Below are 6,396 nucleotides of genomic sequence, written 5' to 3'. Positions count from 1 at the left end.
TTCAAAATTGAAATCATCCCCAAAAACCTTCACCCCTCACCACTACAAACCAAAACCTAAACTCTAAACCCTAATTCTAAAACCCAACCCCCCAGTGCTACTTTACCACTTTGACCAATAACAAAAAATTTCCCATAAACGCCCACCACGAACTATTGAAATTGTTTATCCCTTAACGCTTCCCAACCCTTCTACCCTGAGCCAACTCAGTAGGATAAACAAAACAGAATTTTGTAAAGTCAGAGAATTCAAAGTGAAACTCTATGTCAAGCTATCACCCTTTGATCTTGAACATGCAGGCTGTTCCTTCAAAGAGATCAGATCCGAGAAAAATCATACCCCCAACCATACACAGCTCCTACCCTTCAGCCTCCTAACAAACAGAAAGAAATAAAACAATGAACCTAACGAAACTTCATACAAGAACACACGTTTTGTCCAGGGGAGAGGAGACATACTGAATTGCAAGCTGTAATCTCTCAACTTCGGACTTCATAGCATCATCTTTTGGCAACTGCAATAACAACGGAAAATCCATATAAACAAAACCAAATTGAGCAAGAAAAAGGGATACAATTATACAAGAGTCTCTGCTTATGGATACATACCACAGCACCGTTCTCTTGTGAAGAACAGAGTAGAAGTGTTGTCTTTGTTTATCTTTTTTTATGACCACTGGCACCACTGTATCCATATCTTGAAAGGGTTTGCTCCATACTTTAACACATTTCAAACAAAAAACAAACTCTCCATTAATCACACCGCTTCAGAAACAAATCGACTCTTCTATGGTCTACTAATCACATAACTACATAACCCAATGGTCCCAAACTTAGATTCCAAACAAGTACGAAACTTTCATTTCATCAACAGCTTTAGGGTGTTTATATAACTCATAACTATCACAAATCACAGAGAGACACAATCTTGAGTCCTTAACCACAAAACCCATTACAAAAACTTCACAACCAACCCTAAGATTTATCCAGAAAATACATTTCGAGTACTTTGCTCTGTTTTCAAAAATTCTTTAGACACATAAAGGTTAACTTTTTATATCTTTTCAAATCTCAAATTACAAATAGACACAATCTCGAGTCCTTAAACACAAAACCCATAACAAATACTTCACCAACAACCCTAAGATTTAGCCAGAAAATGCATTTCAACCATAAAAAAAACACTTACTCTGTTTCAGTAGCTATAGACACAAAAAGGTGTAATTTTTTTACCTTCCAAATCTCAAATTACAGACAGAAACAATCTCGAGTCCTTAACCACAAAACCCATAACAAATACTTCACCACCAACCCTAAGATTATCCATAAAATGCATTTCAACCATAAACAACAATTTTGCTCTGTTTTCAAACGCTTAAAGCACACAAAGGTTAGATTTTTATCTCAAATGAACCAAAAGCAAAAGGAATCATGAAGAACTATTATCATTTTGTTACCAGCCACTGGAGAAATCGTAAGCCTTGCCGGTGCTAGAGAAGATGATAGAGCAACCTCAGCGTCACAGAGGATAGAAAGCTCTCTGGCCTCTTCATCAACCCGTTACGTCTTTTGGAGAAAGTGACTTGACGACTGTTCACATTCTCAATCTTCTTAATCTCAATCCTCCTCTCCCCATCTTCTCCTCTTCTCTGAACAAACCAATCAATCGAAAACAGAGTAAGCTTTGTATTAATATATAGGGAGTAATGTGTTTTGTTTAGGTAATTTGATTCAATATGACAATAGGGAAAGGAGGCTAAGGAAAGAAAAGTATACCAAAATTAGGGTATTGCATAAAAAGATGGAGTTACTATAAGTAGCAGTTTCCATATTTGGTTTGCTTTGCTAATTTGCCTTGCTTCGTCCTCTGTTTTCTTCTTTGTAACTTTCTTCCCTCTTTTATAAACGCCTTGTTTGGTTTGGCTTCTTCTTTTTCTATTATTCTTGCTGTATATATACAAGTATAATATCCTGCTTTGCTTTGGTTCATGCTTTTATGACGGTTCTTAAACTCAATCTAGTAAAACAAAAACAAAAAACAAAATTAAAAGTTATTTTGTTTCATAAGAAAATGTAATTTCTGTTTAGAAAAAAATATAAAATATCAGAGAGAATATCGGAAAAATATTTGGTCAACTGTTTTAATTATTATTTTGACAACATGAATCACTCATATTCTATAGATCATATATTGTTATCTTTGGATATTTTGTATACCACGTATATATAATAAGTTAATCATTTATTCGTGTAAAATTTAAAGATTATATACAAAATTAACTACAATGTTTTAGTTTTTAATATATCAAGATTTTAAGACTAATACATTTGTTAAACGTGGCATTGCTTGAAGCAGAAGACGATAAGAAAATGCAAAAGCTGTGGCTTTAACGTTTCTGTATATAGTAAATCTCAGAGGGAGAAGAAGATTATGTTTTCCCTAATCTGAATTTGTTATATTTAAAGAAAAGCAGATTTCCTTTTTAAGAAGACTTTCTATTGTAACTGAAAAATATATATAGAGAATAACGTATATTGTATTTCGGAATTATCAGAACATTGGAGAATACTAATATTGGCATGTAGTAAATCGCTGATTGAATGGGTTGGCATTTTTTGTAAACATATGATTTGAAAGGAAATATTGCATATCTGGAAGTATTTAAGTAAACTATTTATACAGCTCAACACTTTTCTTTTCAGTGTAAATGATAGCTTAAGATATGTGTTTACGACTTTAAATATAGTTAAATCATTAATGCTGGTTTTTCTTTTGTGGGGGTCAATATCATTCTTATTCAAATTTGAACTTTCTAGCTTGGCCTGAACAATTTAACCGGTCTAAACTATGCTAAAAGTTCAATTTTTAATAAATAAAATAAAAGTCTTGCATACCACTCCAAAATGGTGACATTACAAAATTGATGGTACAAAACACCATTTCCATGCTCTTTCCCCAATGTGTATAACCAAAATAAAATGGAAAAGTACTCTTTCTTTTCCTTTAAACTTTGCAAAACTCATTTGGTAACCTGCCAAAAAGAGAACCAACCACTTGTCGTAGCTACATGCAATTTCTATACTTTTTTTCTTAATATATAAAATAGTTTAAATCAATTATATTTGAAGAAAATAATACAACTTGATGATAATCACGAAAGATACATAAGACTATAAATAGCATATTCTTTTCTAGATATGGTCTATATCTTTTGTAAATAGAAACAAAAATTATTGCTGTATATCCAACTTCTACTTGTACCGCGAATCTCGCTAATTTAATTTGCACACAAGGTCGAAAAAGTTATAAAGACGTAAAGTGCTATTGGTATATTTAGGCCTAAGAACAACGCACATTTGGGCCTCTAGGCCCATTATGATTTTGATGTGCTAATAAGAACTTATTGTGCATTGTGTATACGTTTAAGTGATTTCTATACAAAGACAAAAGTTTCCAACCAATATAGCTAACAATTTTCTGTTTATGCACTCTTCTACAAACTGTTTATACAAAGCTTAAACCAGGTTTAGTTGGTAACATACTATCTGATTAGTGAATTAATAGTCACTTGCTTTGTGTAATGGAGAGCTTATAAGCACGAGACAATGGTTTCATGAATCTTTTCAAATCAAGCGTCACGTTTTGGCGCTCAAGATAAATCTTCTTATTGTAATCCCATCCTTTTTTAGTAAAACTCTTTGGATCTTTAATTATCGGATCATCTTCGCCATAATCACCGTATAAAGAACTCTCTCTCGGTTTAATCTTGTAGCCCATGTACTTCAACCTCAGCTTCTGGCCGGTTCTCCATAGTAAGTCTCAGCAGCCCACTCGGTTCCTAACGGTATAATCTGTATAAACACGGTTCTTGGTTTCAAGAAAAAGAAATGTGTCATCGCAGCTCCATGGACACCGATCATAACATCACTAGAGTTCAATGATCTGTAGATTTTCGCCAGCTCTGTTGTTTTGTCCGGTCTCAAAACCTCGACAAAGAATCCAATCTCCTCGGCTAGTTTCACCAGAAGATTCTCGTTAAGTAGCACTCTTGATCCGTTCTTGACATAATCACAAGTTTTGGTTTGAAACCAGTCTTGTTCTCTGCTTCTTCGTCTTGAATCAATCCGTGGATACGTGGCCAGATAGCCAGAAAGCACGATCCAACACGCTTCTAAAATCAAGAATTGTTTTGTTTCCAAGCATTAACGATGAGTCAACACTCAACTCGTCGTGAATCTTTAACCGTACGATAGCTTCTTTGAAACAGTGCGTTCTCTTGTCTCCATTGAAGTCTACTGGAGGGTGATCAGAGAGCTGAGAGAGGATATCTATAATTTAGTAACCCACCAATTACGATACTCAACGATGACAAACACAACCCTCTTGTTAAAATGCTGTGAAGTGATGAACAAAGGGATGATTCCTTCGTGAACTCGTGGTAAACGTTTCAGTGTATCCACCCGTTGAGAAAAACACAGCGGGAACGTTATGGTACACAACATCGCATACATTGTTGTTGTTGTTGTGATGTTCATCATTGACATCTTTGTAGACGAGATTGAGTTCTTGAACTGTTTCCATCACACTTGTTTCCCATTTCCTTGTGTATGGTTTGATCTTCTCACGGGGTTTGGACTTGTTTTGAAGGATGTGAAGAGGAAGATGATGAAGATGTATAGTGTGTTCTAACGTCTCTTTCATGATACATATGTCTGATCTAAAACCGGTTCTGTCACAACAAATTGTCCCTGGAGGTAGCATAAACAATTCAGACAGAGACATAAAAGAGTGTTATGAGACATCAGTTTCGGTCGTATTAAGTTTATTAAATATTAAGGCCTGCTGTTATTAACCGAACCTGCTGAACCAAACCGTAAAGTGGTTTTGGTTCAGTTCGGTTCAATTTGGCAACTATAAGTTCCGGTTCGGTAATCAATTGGTCGGTTTCTAAAAAAAGGTTTTTTAACCAAATAATAATAATCTTAACCAAAATTCAGAACTAAACTAACAAAATCCAAACTGAAATAATCGAGCTAACGGACTGAACTTAACCGGAAAATAAAAAACTTGGTATAAAATTTTGAAACCAGAGTAACCAAAAATCGAACCTAATCTTTTCGGTTAACTTCGATGAGATTTCAACCCATCCGAACTAACCGACTCAAACTAACCAAAAGAAAACCGAAACCAGTGTAACTGGGAAAGAAAAATTACCATAGGAGAGCCTGAACATAGAGGTGCAGTGAACTGTTCATAAGGAACAAGTCCTTCAACTTCTCTGTTAAAAGCATCTGCATAAAAGACAACACTCACAAGTCACAAACCGGAACTTGAGAAAAGCTTATGAAAGAATCTAGCAAAAAGGTAACTTTACCTATGAGAGAGAAAGAGGAGAAGCTGAAGAAGTAGCAGCAACAGAGGAAAGAGAGAAAGATGATTGATAGAATCTTTTGTTTTGCACTCTTTAAGTATCCTCCGCCTCCGGGAGCGGCGGGTGGCATCACCGGAAGCACCTTGTTCAACTGCAACTCTAAGTTTTTCTCCTTTTTTGATTAATCTGTGGTACTGCACCATATCTGGGAAGAAAAACCCACAAGCAAAGTTTCGATTTTACGAAGCTTCTAATCTTTTTTCGTTTTATTTAAAGACGTTTTTTTCTGTCTTTATGGGATTTGCTGCGTTCTCTACACCAGAGAGAAACAGAGAAGATGGGAATTTCAAAAAGTATGTTTCAGAGAAACAGAGAACGGATTTCTATTAAATTATTCTAGATTTTGATAATTTTAATATGGAATATCGAGATTTATGTTCAGTCATCACTCATCATACTCAAAGGAGAAACCGAGAGACGGTCAAAGAAAAATAAGTTTTTTGACTTTGGAGAGACGGAACTTTAATCTTTGAATTTTTTTTTCCCTGCAATTTCATTGATTCAATTACTCAAACGTAGCATACATACATCACCAAAGCCTGCAGCATACACAAAAAACGACCTGCTGCACCACTACTAAACCCCATACTTACATCAAAAAAACTACAAGAGCAGGATCAAACAACATCCCTACTCTAGTTTAACCCAAAAAAATTTGGCAAGACACACAATCAAAGGCAGCGGCTTTCATTGACAAACAATTCAAACAGCCCCGGAGGGTGACCATCTGCACATACACCGGTCAGTCATGACAAACACTTTAATCTTTGAATTAGTGTACTTTATTTTCACAGAAATTTAAACTTTACAGGGTTAGACGATTCTTGTCTGAGCTGAAAACAAAACTAATCTTTACAGTGATTATAATATAGTTACTGTACAACATGCGATTATGGAGTTCCATGTTAGACGGGGGTTAAGGGAAATTAATTTGAAGGAGAAAAGATGTTCGTAATTCACGCAAA

General features: G+C 35.1%; 2 pseudogenes; both read right to left on the bottom strand.

Annotated features, from left to right (window-relative positions):
• Positions 1-358: 358 nt before the first annotated feature.
• On the bottom strand, positions 359-1,829 carry LOC125594536 (annotated as a pseudogene).
• Positions 1,830-3,483: 1,654 nt separating this feature from the next.
• On the bottom strand, positions 3,484-5,574 carry LOC125594537 (annotated as a pseudogene).
• Positions 5,575-6,396: the final 822 nt, after the last annotated feature.

The sequence above is a fragment of the Brassica napus genome, assembly GCF_020379485.1.
Source record: "Brassica napus cultivar Da-Ae chromosome A9 unlocalized genomic scaffold, Da-Ae chrA09_Random_12, whole genome shotgun sequence".
Lineage (NCBI taxonomy): Eukaryota > Viridiplantae > Streptophyta > Magnoliopsida > Brassicales > Brassicaceae > Brassica > Brassica napus.
This window is presented reverse-complemented; position numbering and strand designations above follow the sequence as displayed.